We start from the raw sequence: 14,897 nt of genomic DNA, 5'->3' as shown, positions 1-14,897 counted from the left end.
TGGCTCTTTCTCCGTCAGGACTCACTGCATTGCCCATGATGTGCTGGGAAACGTATGTGTGTGTGTGTATGCTCTGCAGTGTAGCACCCTGAGCCAATATGGGACCCTTCAGCAACCTCTCTGGCACAGGCGCCATCCCAATCCACTCTGAGGTCCAAACCCCCAACTCTTCAGGCCCCGCCCACTCTGTCTCTTTTCACTCCCCACCCACCCCTCCTCCCTGGAGGCTCCACCCTTGCTTTGCCTTTTCCCTCCCCGGAGCACACCCTGCCTTTACTCCACCTCTTCCTACCTCTGCTCTGTCCCCCTCCGCTGAGTGCCTCCTGCTCACTGTGAACAGCTCATTGGCGGGTGGGTGCTCTAGCCCAAGCACACCCATGCAGTCAGTATGTCTAATGGAGTCTAATTGCTAGTGGCATGAGACTTTCAGAGCTGACAAAGCAAGGTTCTAGTCCTCTCCCTTTCGTGATTTCTCTAGTAACCTGGTCTGGAGTCTATAGCAGATGGATTTTTTCCACAGTGCAGCTAAACTACAGTAACAATGACAATGTGACTCAGGTCCCATTCCCCACCCCACTGACAGTCTCACAGCCTTTTGAGTGGTGCAGTAATGCAGCCCAGGATGGTGCGGGGGGGTGGAGTGGGGGGAAGGGGGTCTTCTTCCTGACTCATGACAGACCTGGGAATACCCCATATATTTTCTGCGCTTCTAGAGGCACAAGGAAATCATAGAATCATAGAATATCAGGGTTGGAAGGGACCCCTGAAGGTCATCTAGTCCAACCCCCTGCTCGAAGCAGGACCAATTCCCAGTTAAATCATCCCAGCCAGGGCTTTGTCAAGCCTGACCTTAAAAACCTCTAAGGAAGGAGATTCTACCACCTCCCTAGGTAACGCATTCCAGTGTTTCACCACCCTCTTAGTGAAAAAGTTTTTCCTAATATCCAATCTAAACCTCCCCCACTGCAACTTGAGACCATTACTCCTCGTTCTGTCATCTGCTACCATTGAGAACAGTCTAGAGCCATCCTCTTTGGAACCCCCTTTCAGGTAGTTGAAAGCAGCTATCAAATCCCCCCTCATTCTTCTCTTCTGCAGGCTAAACAATCCCAGCTCCCTCAGCCTCTCCTCATAAGTCATGTGTTCTAGACCCCTAATCATTTTTGTTGCCCTTCGCTGGACTCTCTCCAATTTATCCACATCCTTCTTGTAGTGTGAGGCCCAAAACTGGACACAGTACCCCAGATGAGGCCTCACCAATGTCGAATAGAGGGGAACGATCACGTCCCTCGATCTGCTCGCTATGCCCCTACTTATACATCCCAAAATGCCATTGGCCTTCTTGGCAACAAGGGCACATTGCTGACTCATATCCAGCTTCTCGTTCACTGTCACCCCTAGGTCCTTTTCCGCAGAACTGCTGCCTAGCCATTCGGTCCCTAGTCTGTAGCAGTGCATTGGATTCTTCCATCCTAAGTGCAGGACCCTGCACTTATCCTTATTGAACCTCATCAGATTTCTTTTGGCCCAATCCTCCAATTTGTCTAGGTCCTTCTGTATCCTATCCCTCCCCTCCAGCGTATCTACCACTCCTCCCAGTTTAGTATCATCCGCAAATTTGCTGAGAGTGCAATCCACACCATCCTCCAGATCATTTATGAAGATATTGAACAAAACCGACCCCAGGACCGACCCTTGGGGCACTCCACTTGATACCGGCTGCCAACTAGACATGGAGCCATTGATCACTACCCGTTGAGCCCGACAATCTAGCCAGCTTTCTACCCACCTTATCGTGCATTCATCCAGCCCATACTTCCTTAACTTGCTGACAAGAATACTGTGGGAGACCGTGTCAAAAGCTTTGCTAAAGTCAAGAAACAATACATCCACTGCTTTCCCTTCATCCACAGAACCAGTAATCTCATCATAAAAGGCGATTAGATTAGTCAGGCATGACCTTCCCTTGGTGAATCCATACTGGCTGTTCCTGATCACTTTCCTCTCATGCAAGTGCTTCAGGATTGATTCTTTGAGGACCTGCTCCATGATTTTTCCAGGGACTGAGGTGAGGCTGACTGGCCTGTAGTTCCCTGGATCCTCCTTCTTCCCTTTTTTAAAGATTGGCACTACATTAGCCTTTTTCCAGTCATCCGGGACTTCCCCCATTCGCCACGAGTTTTCAAAGATAATGGCCAATGGCTCTGCAATCACAGCCGCCAATTCCTTCAGCACTCTCGGATGCAACTCGTCCGGCCCCATGGACTTGTGTACGTCCAGCTTTTCTAAATAGTCCCTAACCACCTCTATCTCCACAGAGGGCTGGCCATCTCTTCCCCATTTTGTGATGCCCAGCGCAGCAGTCTGGGAGCTGACCTTGTTAGTGAAAACAGAGGCAAAAAAAGCATTGAGTACATTAGCTTTTTCCACATCCTCTGTCACTAGGTTGCCTCCCTCATTCAGTAAGGGGCCCACACTTTCCTTGGCTTTCTTCTTGTTGCCAACATACCTGAAGAAACCCTTCTTGTTACTCTTGACATCTCTTGCTAGCTGCAGCTCCAGGTGCGATTTGGCCCTCCTGATATCATTCCTACATGCCCGAGCAATATTTTTATACTCTTCCCTGGTCATATGTCCAACCTTCCACTTCTTGTAAGCTTCTTTTTTATGTTTAAGATCTGCTAGGATTTCACCATTAAGCCAAGCTGGTCGCCTGCCATATTTACTATTCTTTCGACTCATTGGGATGGTTTGTCCCTGTAACCTCAACAGGGATTCCTTGAAATACAGCCAGCTCTCCTGGACTCCTTTCCCCTTCAAGTTAGTCCCCCAGGGGATCCTGGCCATCCGTTCCCTGAGGGAGTCGAAGTCTGCTTTCCTGAAGTCCAGGGTCCGTATCCTGCTGCTTACCTTTCTTCCCTGCGTCAGGATCCTGAACTCAACCAACTCATGGTCACTGCCTCCCAGATTCCCATCCACTTTTGCTTCCCCCACTAATTCTAAATGATCAGGCAATTGCTGGGCAAGTCCTACCAGACTCGCTGACCAGTGACTTCCATCCCAGAGTCTCAGGTGTCAGTGAAGAAGAGTGACTAGAGCTGGATCCCTACATATACAATCCTTTATTAACTCACTAACGTGGTGGATTCGCTTCATGCCATGTAGCAATGAATTCATTTAACACAAAGAAACTATGACCACTCGTGAAGCTCCAACCCAGGACCTTCAGTGCCAGCCTCTCCCATTGGACTGAAGGGGGAACCCTGAGCTGGAAATAATTAGCAGGCTCTTAGCTTGTATTCAAGATACAGCCACTGCAGGGAGATGCACACCCTGAGCAGGTGTAATGCACTAGCTGAGCAGCCTTACCTTCACCACTCTGGCTGCATTGCTCTATCCAAGGACCCTGCTGCCCATCCCAGCACCAGAGCTCTTTGGTGTTGAAGATGTTCAGGCTTGGGAAAGAGACACATTTGTCTTTCTGGTTTTAGTGCCTGTTTCCTTCCATCCCCATTGGTGACTGCGCAGTATGTGGGGTACTCACTACATCCATGCCCCAACAGAATAACAGGTCTCCTGCCAGACAGTAGAGTATCTGGGAGGTGGGGGGTGGGCCCTTCGATCTAGCGCAGGAATCATGTGAGCCTTTTGGGCTCTGGGATGGGGGACCAAGAGGGACCATGGCCCCATCACTTTTTTACTGGCCACAAGAGTGAGCAACAGTGTCATAAATATAAAGGGAAGGGTAAACCCCTTTAAAATCCCTCCTGGCCAGGGGAAAGCTCCTCTCACCTGTAAAGGCTTAAGAAGCTAAAGGTAACCTCACTGGCACCTGACCAAAATGACCAATGAGGAGACACGATACTTTCAAAGCTGGGAGGAGGGAGAGAAACAAAGGGTCTGTGTGTCTGTCTTATACTGGTCTCTGCCGGGGATAGACCAGGAATGGAGTCTTAGAACTTTTAGTAAGTAATCTAGCTAGGTATGTGTTAGATTATGATTTCTTTAAATGGCTGAGAAAAGAATTGTGCTGAATAGAATAACTATTTCTGTCTGTGTATTTTTTTGTAACTTAAGGTTTTGCCTAGAGGGGTTCTCTATGTTTTGAATCTAATTACCCTGTAAGGTATCTACCATCCTGATTTTACAGGGGGATTTCTTTATTTCTATTTTTATTAAAAGTCTTCTTGTAAGAAAACTGAATGCTTTTTCATTGTTCTCAGATCCAAGAGTTTGGGTCTGTGGTCACCTATGCAAATTGGTGAGGCTTTTTATCCAACATTTCCCAGGAAAGGGGGGGGTGCAAGTGTTGGGAGGATTGTTCGTTGCCCTTAGGATCCAAGGGTCTGGGTCTGTAGTCACCTAGGCAAATTGGTGAGGCTTTTTACCAAACCTTGTCCAGGAAGTGGGGTGCAAGGTTTTGGGAAGTATTTTGGGGGGAAAGACGCGTCCAAACAGCTCTTCCCCAGTAACCAGTATTAGTTTGGTGGTGGTAGCGGCCAATCCAAGGACAAAGGGTGGAATATTTTGTACCTTGGAGAAGCTTTGACCTAAGCTGGTAAAGATAAGCTTAGGAGGTTTTTCATGTACCCTAGAGTTCAGAGTGGGGGAGGAACCTTGACAGACAGGGAGAGGGATAAAGAGGAGTGAGGGGGGAGGCTTGGGGACAAGAGGTGGCAGAGGGGGTGGAGCCTCAGAGAATTGGTGTGGGGGTGGGGTCTCAGGGGAAGGAGCGGCATGAAGGTGGGTCCTAGGGAGCTCCTGCTCTGGAATTAGTTTCCTGTTAATGATGGGCTCTAGTATGGAGTATCGTTCACTCCCACTGGGCACAGACTCTATGTCCACATAGACAACTGCTAGCTCTGGGCTGAGGTACCCAACACCTACAAGCAGCAAATACTTTATCTGTGGCCCACGCTACTGCCTCCTCCATGTTTCCCAGGAGCTCTTCTCCTTCCCTCATCAGCTGGCAGATTTGTGCATCCTCCTCCACCCCCATAGTGGGAGGACAGAGCTGGGTTCTGAAGTAAAAAAGTCAATGTAATTAGCACTTTCACACTCATCTGTTCCTAATTTGGAGGAGAGGGACTTTTCATCCATCTGGGTGGGGGGGCAATCTCAGAAGAAGAAGCTTGTTTTCACAAAAGTCTCATTGCCCAGCTGGGGTCAAGTGTCAGAGGAGAGGGTTTGTTTCTACAGGGGTCCCAATGCCTACCTGGGTTTCTTACCCCTCTGGTTCATCAGGAACTGGTAGATCCCTTCCCTGGCCTGATAGCTGATGTCCTCTGTGGGGTCAGTGATGTAGAGACACAGCTCTGCCATGACATTGCCATCGTGTGGAAAGTCAGATGAGCTCTAGAAGAAACAAGAGGACAGGGAAATCCCCAGCATGCTACCTTCAGCCCCCAATTTCTTCTGGACCAGGAGGTTCCCTTTTCCCAGTCTCTCTGCAGGAGACAGTTGAGGAAAGGAGCTAGAGCTGGAGCCCTAATTCTCTCTGGCTGCATGGCCAAGGGAGCATCTCAGTGTCCAAAGGAGAGAAGGGCTGATTCCCCCAGAAGCCTCCTGTATTTCAGGAGGGAATCAGTGTCTGTAGGAGGGAATCAGTGTCTCTTCTGAGGGCTAACTTCTGGGACCTGAAGCTGTTGGCCTCCAACCTGTACCGGGGGTCAACAGAACCACGCAGAGTGTTGGCTTAGAATGCCAGCACCTTTCCTCTGTCCCCTGAAGGAGGAAGGCCTCAACATTGCTTTCTACCAACTGCCCTGCACAAGTAGTCCAGAAGGGTCCAGCTAGGAGGATACAGTAGACATGTGGATCTTCCAGTCCCTTCTTCGCAGCCCTCCCCAACATGCTCCAAGATGCGCTGGAGTTTGTCTGTGGTGGGGGTTTCTGTAAGTAGGCTCTACTACATGATTTCCAGGTTCTCTTCCATGGCTTTCTGCAGAGCCTGAAAAGGGAGGGAGAGCTGTGGGTTTGTGTCATGGGACCTGAGGTTACACCTGTCACAGGATGGGTAGAAAGTTCTACAGGGAGCCTCGGTGAGACCACAAAACATACATTCCTCTCACTCCTATTCAAATCCCTCTGCTGAGAGCAAGAGTTCATGGCACTCTGATAGATGGCTCTTCAATCCATGTCTTTGGTGGTTCTCTGCAGAGGGCCTGGTAGGCAGCAGGGTATAGAACAGCAAAGTTGCTACGGATGGTAGCTGGGCTCCTTGGTAGCATGTAGGCATCAAAACATGGAATGTGAGAGGAAAGCAAGAATTCCCCATGGAGGCTTAACATAGTCTTTCTTGGAGTGAAGGGTCTCTCTCTGCCATTGTTTTAACAACTTGGCCTGTTCCCATCTGTGCCCATCCAACCCCTATCTCAGCAGCACCAGCTAACCAAGGGAGCAGGAAACAGAGATCACTCCTGCCGTGGGTGTGAGAAGGATAATGATCTACCAGGATACGGGTTTGCTGGGAATTTCCAACCCTGGATTCCAAACCCAAAGATGTATTATTGGCTTTGGATGATGGTCAGAAGGAAATCAGTATGGATTCTGGCCCCACACAGCAATCCTCCATTGTGCTTCTGAGCTCCTTGGGCTTTAACATCCCTTATCTGACCAATGCTGATTATTTGATGAAGTCTCATTCTTACCAGGAAGTAGAAAGTGTCTATTGTCATTGGACAGATGGGAAAACGGAAGCTCCAAGAAGGGAAGTGACCTACCCATGGTCACACAGCAAGGCAATGGCACAGCTAGGAAGAGAAGACAATAATCCTGACTCCTGATACAATGAATAAACAATTCTCCCTTAGAGGCAGGGATAGAACCCAGGAGTCCTGACTCTCAGCTTCCTGCTCTGATTCCCTTCACCAGTTGTGAAAAATCTTGTGTCTTCCCACCAGACCACCTTTTCTAGTCTGAGGAGAGTTCATTTTACTATAGCCTTTTCCACTTCTTAGAAGTAGGGCATGTTCCATTGGTTGCACAGACATCCTGGAATGGAGCCTAACAGCTCCCCGGGAGATAGGTAGTGGTGGATTGTTGTCCCCATTTTAAAGATGGAGAAACTAAGGCTGAGAAAGGTGAAGTGACTTGTTGAAGGTCACACAGCCAGTTAGTGGCAGAGCTGGGAATAGAAGATAGGCATCCTTATCTTCTGTTGACTACCCATAGACTCTTGGAGAAATTGAGTCAAAGAGACTAGCTGTAGGAGTCCTGACTTTTAAACTAACCAACACAGCTAATATTCCATACACTGAATGCTTGCAATGAAGTGCTCTGAAATAAGCTGTAGACCAAGAACTTGTCATAGAAATTAATCAGTAAGTATTCTGGAAGAATTAATACGTTCAAGGAAATCCTAAACTGCTCACACACAGTTAATGGAGCCAGATTAATCACATGATCTGTTATGGATGATTTGCTTCTTCTTAAAAGAGAATTACAAGGACCCAGATATCCTTCTTGTTAACTGAATAATAAGGCCATGCCTGGTCAATCAGTGTTGATAACCTCAGTGGCTAGAGGCCAAGCATTCCCATCTGATGGCTCAAAGGAGGCACTTATCACTGGAGGGGATCACTGTCAGAGCAGAAGATCCAGCTGCACCTCCTTGTGAGGGCCTCTCACAATGAGAGCTGAAGAGCAGCGCTGCCTAATGAAGGCAGGGAAGGAGGGAAAAGAAAAATGAAGAAGGGGAGGGAGAGAAAGGGAATCACAAAAGGACAAACTCCAAATGGCCCCAATAATTCCAAGGGGCGGAGTCCTAGACAATTTTTCTGTCATCTTAACCGAGTGTTTCCTATGCCTAAAGCTCAGCAGGCAATAGATGGATCAGACTGAACAGGTTCCAAACCTGAATAAGGCTCTTAACTGGTGTCCCTTGTGTATAAGCTATCAACCAAAATCAGCAGTAGGAAAGGAGAACACTCCAAAGAGGCCCCTTGCTCAGTCTCAGGTGCGTGAACACAAATGCTCCAAGGAGAGCCACAAGAGGGAGATTTGTTGCTGCAAAGCCACAGCTGTCTACAAGGTTACCCCTGCCTTATATGTCTGATGTAAGAGTCTCTTTGCCTCCCCACCATCTTTTCCCAGTAGGTTGACATCCTGCCAAATGGCCCTGTGAAGGGACTGCCAGATCCACCCCTCCCCTACAGGGCTCATGGCCGGCCCCAGACAGCCCCTTTGGATTTTAAATTGCTCCCCTGTTTCACCCCCCGACCCCACCCCTTGGCCACTGTTGATTCTTGGGATCAAACAGGCTACACAGTAAAATAGCAGAGTCTGTTCTCCATGCCACACTGAGTTTTTCTGAGATTCATCGAATGTAAGGCCAGAAGCATTATTAAATCATCTAGTCTGACTGCCTCTATATCATAGGTCATGTAATTTCACCCCATTGCCCCTATTCTGAACCCTGTAACTTGTGTTTGCTTAAAGCATATCCTCCAGAAAGGCATCCAGTCTTGATCTGAAGACATCAAGATGTGGAAAATCCACCACTTCCCTTTGAAGTTTGTTCCAGTGTTTAATCATCCTCACTGTTAAAATCTGTGCCTTATTTCTAATTTGAATCTGTCTGGTTTCAGCTTCCAGCCATTGGCTTTTGTTATGGCTTTTCCCTCTAGATTAAAAAGAGCCCTAATATTTTCTCTCCACTTATATACCATAATCAAATAAACTTATAAAAAGATCACAAGGTGAACAGATTGAGTTTTTTAAATTTCTCACTGCATAGAATTTTTCTTCAGTTCCCAATTTATTTTTATGTGTCTTTTCTGCACCCTCTCTAATTTGTTCAATATGGGAACACCAGAACTGTAACAGTATTTCAGTATCGGTCTCACCAATGCAGTCTCACCTCCCACTCCTACACCCTGAAGACATGGCCTGCATTCTTTCTTCCTAGATGTATGACTTTATGTGGCTTTATTAAAATGCATGTTTGAATGAGCCCAGCTCTCCAAGTGATCCAAGTCACGGGGCATGACTGGTTTGTCCTCATTGTTATTTACCTCTCCACCAATCTGTGGGTCATCTGCAATCATCATCAGCAGGGATTTCATATTAGCTTCCAAACTGCTTAAAATGTTGAAAAAATGTTAGTTGTGGAGAGACTTTTTTCAGTCCCCAGGCACCACATACCTTCTTCCAAAATGGAACAGGAAAAGGCTTCCAGCCATGCTGTTGCATAGGGTCAAAATACAGGAAACACATTTTAAGAAGCTGTATCTGCCCTGTGGGGTGGAGAGGGCATGGAGGCACCTGCTTAGAAACTCAATACAAATCTGCAGTGTAGGCAGTAACAAAATCTGTGTCTCATTTTCCCCTGTAAAATGGAGATCTTCAAGGTTGGGCCTATTATCTCCATTTTACAGATGGGGAGACAAAGGCAAAGAGAGGTGAAGTGACTTGTTCATGGTCACAACATGGCTCAATGGCAAAACTAGGAATAGAAAAATGCAGGTGTTCTGATTGCCAGTCCTGTGCCGTATCTCTTGTATGCCTGGCCTCTCTGGTCCACTTGGGCTGTAACTGAAATTAAACTCCCCCCCCCCCCCCCCGCAACTTTTTCTCCTATTTCTCTGAACTCCACAACACCAGAGAGGAAGGGTTTCCTGTTAGCCAGCTGGCTATAATGCATGTGGATGTCTTTCCAAAATGTGTGTTCCTGCTCACACAGAATTTATAGACTTGATGGAGGAACCACTTAGTGAAACCCTATAGCCTGTGTTATGCACTATGCAGGATGTCAGATGAAACTGTCATAGTTCTCCCTTCTGCCTTCAAAACGTGGCGTTTTTCCGCTGCTGTTGAGAGAAATCTGGACTTATTTTCCATCATTCACTTTCCTTTGGAATAACAAATACAGTAAAAAGAATTTACTTTTCCATTGTGTCCTGAGCATCTTTGATAGCAAACAATGAATGTTAGACCTAATGTTTCCAATTTCAGACTGCCATGGGGTGAGCTGGCCCTTTTAGAAGTTGGGGGACATCTGCCCTTATGCCATGTTTTGCTGCCTTCCCAGGTGAAGGGAATGAGTGCAGAGTTCACATGACAAAGGGGAACATGTGACTAGGGGATATAAAGGCAGCCTGTAATTTGCTAGGAGATAATAGTCAATTAAAAGCCAAGAGCCAACATGGAAAAGGCTAGGCTGAGGACACAGGAAGAAGCCCTGGGAAGGAAAGAGAAGGCAGTATAGATTTTGGGGCAGGCAGTCCAAGTGGTTTAGGTACCAGGGCCAGAAACCAAGAGAAGAGGGTGGATGTGAGTGCTTATGTCTTCCTTCTCCACCAGAGGCTGCTCAAGCCAATCTGCCACCCTAGGCAAAACTTCAGTGTACCACCCCCTCTTATAACTTTGTGGCAGGGACCTGCTCCCTGTCTCCCCCCTGCCCCAGGGCAGAGAAGTAAGGGGAAATGGCTTGACTGCAAGGTCCCACAGTGAGTCCGTTTCGTAATGCATACTCATAGGGGGCTGAAGTAAGGCTGTACAGGCAACCTAATACTGCATTTCCTAACTTTTGAGAAGTTCACTTTTCAACCTTAAGAATGTTCTTTTAGACTGTGTGTGTATGTGTAATTTCCTAGGTTTTTAAAACTGAAAAATCAGTAATTCCATCATGTAACATATGGACACCCAGATGTTTGGTTCATCAGCAGGGTTGCAACATTTACATCCACGACATGGACCTCTGCCACTTGAGCTAACTGATTGCAGTAGTTAGTGGTCATTCTCTATGTGGACCAGCACTAGAGGGAGATGAGACAGACATTTTGCCAGTGGATTTCACAGATAGTTACTGACAGCAAAGGAATGGTGACACTCGGGAATCATGGGCTCCATTGCACAGACTCTAGAGGGGAGTGTGCTCCAGTAGGCACAGATTCTTCTGCCCATTTCCCTTAAGCTTGACACCTTCTGCTCCATCCCCTCTAACTCGTCCTGGTCCTGTCTCCTCCCAACCCCTGGCTCCTTGTCCCATCTCCATTCTCCTCGCCTACCTACTCTCCTTGCCTCAGGCTTCTCATTCCAATCTCCACCTCCCTTGCCCAGCCACTGTTAGTCTCCCCCTCCAGGCTTGCTGTCTGAGTCCCAATCTACCACCCCTGTCCATATTACAACTATTATAAATATACAGAAATAAAAACATATATCATTTTATGTGACGGTATCCTCACCTCAGTGAAGCTGCTTTTGGGGTGGAAGGTGATAACTTTTAGACTCAGTTTTGCAGTGTTATTTCAAGATAGAGAGTGAATCCCATAACTAAGGCTTAGATTTTGTCACGGGTATTTTTAGTAAAAATCACAGACAGGTCATGGACAATAAACAAACGTTCACTGTGATCTGTTTATGATTTTTACTAAAAATATCACTGACAAAATGGGGAGGGTCCAGCACCTACAGCGGCTGGGCTGCTGCGGGGTCCAATCCCTGCCCTGGTGGCTGGGCAGCTGCGGGGGGCTCTGGCCGACCCCCTCAGCTAGACTACTTGGGGGGTTGGTACCCATCACCCACCATGGCTGGGCTGCTATGGGGAGGGTGTCCCCTTACCCTCCCCCACCGGCTGCATAGGGAGTGGGAGCTCTGGGGAACTCCAGGGAGCTCCTGGGTCCCCCTGCTGCCCAGCAGCTAAGAGCTGTTGGGGGCCTCCACCAGCAGCGGCTGAGAGCTGCGGGGCTGCCTTGTGACAGCAGTCCAGCTCCGGGGCAGAAAATGTCATGGAGGTCTCTGGAAGTCACAGATTCCGTGGCTTGTGTAACCTCCGTGACATAATCATAGCCCTATCCATAGCCAATTTCAGACCAACTGTAAGTAGACTTGAATGTAATTACCTATTTTTAAATTGGCCATCATAATAGAGTTAACCCACCTAAATTCTGAGAGAGAGAAAAAACCAAGTATTTTCAATACCCTCCTTGAAAGATGACATTGCAGCAGTACTGTCCCTAACTTTGATGCAGCATTGTTTCAGTACTAACTCAGAGCATCACTGAATCAAACTTCTTCCTGCAGCAGGTAGGGTCAGTTTTTCTGTTGTGGTGGTGGTTTTCTTGAGTTCTCCTATCCTATTCATGTGTTGACAAGACCAAGCTCTGCTTTGTTTATGAAATATGATTTTAATTTCCAAATCCTTATCTATATCCTGTAGCACTTTTCCATTTAATAAGCACTATTTTGTTCTTCATCATTATTCTATAACTATATTTTAACTACATTTCTAATCTATTTAACCACATGCCATTTATATTGATCTGCAGTTCCATTTTTCTTCATTTGCTCTGTTTTCCAATACTGTAACGTGTGAAAACGTTCTCACATGTGATTAATCAGCACTATCTAAATAGTGTGTCTGTGTGTATATGTATTATTGGAAGACTTATCAAATCTGATTTTTCTTCTGCTGAATTAATAACTTTTCATTTGTTCTGCTTAAAATATTGTTGCTCCTTTTTGACCTGAATGCTAGTCAAATTTTGGGCCCCAAGGATATTCCAGTTGGAAGTAGAAATTGATGCAGTCTGGTATTTTCTTTGATGCAATCTTGTTTATTTACAAGGAATGTACGTATTCCTGCTGCCTGAAAGCAGCAAGGTCCAAGAACAAAAGAAGAAGTTTCTTAGCTTATAGCCCCAAGCTTCTTTAGCCAACAGATCCAAAAACTCTCTCTCTAGCATATTCCAGGGTCTCATTAAGCCTATGCTTTCTTGCTTGGTTTTCTGGCTTTCTGCCTCTATCTCAGTTCTTGTCTGTCCCTGGTTTCTGTGCAAGAGAACACACCACAACTGGTGACAGTACTCCTCAGTGGAACTCCCTGTCCACATGATGCTAGTTTCTGGGAAGATGCTATTATGTCTTGTTTAAGTGTAACTCCTTCGGGGTTTCTTTTAACTATTTTAAAAGAAGGGTGAATTCACACAGTTTTAATTCAACCCATAATAAAGTTTAACTTTTTTTCCCCAGTCCAGTAGGAAAGGATTAACCACACTTTCTAAAGTTAAACTAAATAAAGGGGGAAAAACTTCCTGCAGCCCCCATTGGCCTGGAGCGATGAACCGCAGCCAGTGGGAGCTGCAATCGGCCAAACCTGCGGAAATAGCAGGTAAACAAACCGGTGTGGCCCGCCAGGGGCTTTCCCTGAACAAGCGGCGGACCAGCTTTGAGAACCACTGATCTAAACCAATATCCTGTCTTCTGACAGTGACCAATGCCAGGTGCTTCAGAGGAAATGAATAGATCAGGTAATCATCAAGTGATCCATCCCCTGTTGCCCATTCCCTGCTTCTCGCAAACAGAAGCTAGGGATACCTTGTCAGCAAACAAGGGACCTTTCCAGCTAGCAGCATTCCAGTCCTTGGGTTAAGAGTTGACTAGTCTCCTTAGCTGCAGGTAAGAGAGGAAACCTCTAGCCTGTATTCAAATCAATACAGATATTGGAATCAGCATATAAAATATCAGGTCCCTGGATGTCTATAAGGCTCTCACTCTATACAGCACTATCTCTTCCCCAGAAGCCCAGCTAAGTGAGGTAAGATTTGAAGCCTTCATTTCACCAAGCTCCTGTTTATCTTTAATTGAGACAGAATTCCAGTTTTAAGCAGTTAATCAATAATTAAATGTTCCACAGGCTGCATAACCTCTATTGGTGACACAAATGTTTCCCTCCCAGCTCTTCTTCTAGTTCAGGGCGGGCAAACTTTTTGGCCTGAGAGCTGCATCAAGTTTCAGAAATTGTATGGAGGGCCGTTTAGGGGAGGCTGTACCTCCCCAAACAGCCAGGCGTGGCCTGGCCCTCACTCCCTATCCCACCCCACTGCTTCTTTCCCCCTGACGGCCCCCTCCGGGACTCCTGCCCCATCCATCCCCCCCGCTCTCTGTCCCCTGACCACCCCAGACCTCCCGTCCCTAACTGCTCCCTGCCACCCCATCCAACTCCTCCTCTCCTTCCTGACTGCCCCCCCGGAACCCCTGCCCCCATTCAACTCCCCTGTTCCCCACCCTCTGACTGCCCTGACCCCTATCCACACCCCCGGCCCCTGACCACCCCCTGAACTCCCCTGCCCTCTGTCCAATCTCCCTCCCTTGCTCCCTGCCCCTTTACTATGCTGCCTGGAGCACCAGTGGCTGGCAGTGCGGCTGCACCAGGACAGCCACACACCGCACAGCACAGAGCACCGGGTCAGGCTGGGCTCTGCAGCTGCGCTGCCCGGCAAGAGTTCGCAGCTCCGCCACCCAGAGCCTTGTGTCGGCAGTGCAGTGACCTGAGGCTGCAGGGGAGGGGGAAAAGCAGGGTTGGGGCTGGGGCAAGCCCCCTGGGCCAGGAGCTCAGGGGCTGGGCAGAACAGTCCTGTGGGCCGCATGTGTGGGCCTTAGTTTGCCACCTCTGTTCCAGATCCATAAAACATACCGCAGTGGACTAAACATTCTAGAAGAATCTCTAGCAAGTAAAGCTGGAATCGCACTCACCAGGGATAAGGACCCAGCCCTCACAGAAGACACATCCATTGATCTTACCTATATCAACTACTAAGTCCTAGGGCTTTTCTTTAACGACTATATTTATAACTCCCCCCAACACATACTCAGATTGGCTCAGCTCTCAGAGGATAAAGTCCTGCCAGGGTGCTTGGCCTTAATGAAAGTTTCCCATACAGCTTCAGAAACAGCTATTGAGCATCTCTAGCAACTGCCATAACCTTCTTCTGGATGCCCGTCCAGCTGAGTTGTCCTGCTCTGCTCTCTGCACATGTGTGGAGACACAGTAATCAAGCGAAAATCCATGTGTCTTCCCCACTACTTTGCTCCCTTTCTTTGGGCTATAAAAATCTAATGCTGCAGTATAAAGCATGTGGGTTACATAAGCACAGAGAAAGTAAGTGACTCGCTAA

Source organism: Caretta caretta, chromosome 1 (assembly GCF_965140235.1).
Source record: "Caretta caretta isolate rCarCar2 chromosome 1, rCarCar1.hap1, whole genome shotgun sequence".
Classification (NCBI taxonomy): Eukaryota; Metazoa; Chordata; order Testudines; family Cheloniidae; genus Caretta; species Caretta caretta.
Note: the sequence above shows the minus strand (reverse complement) of the source record.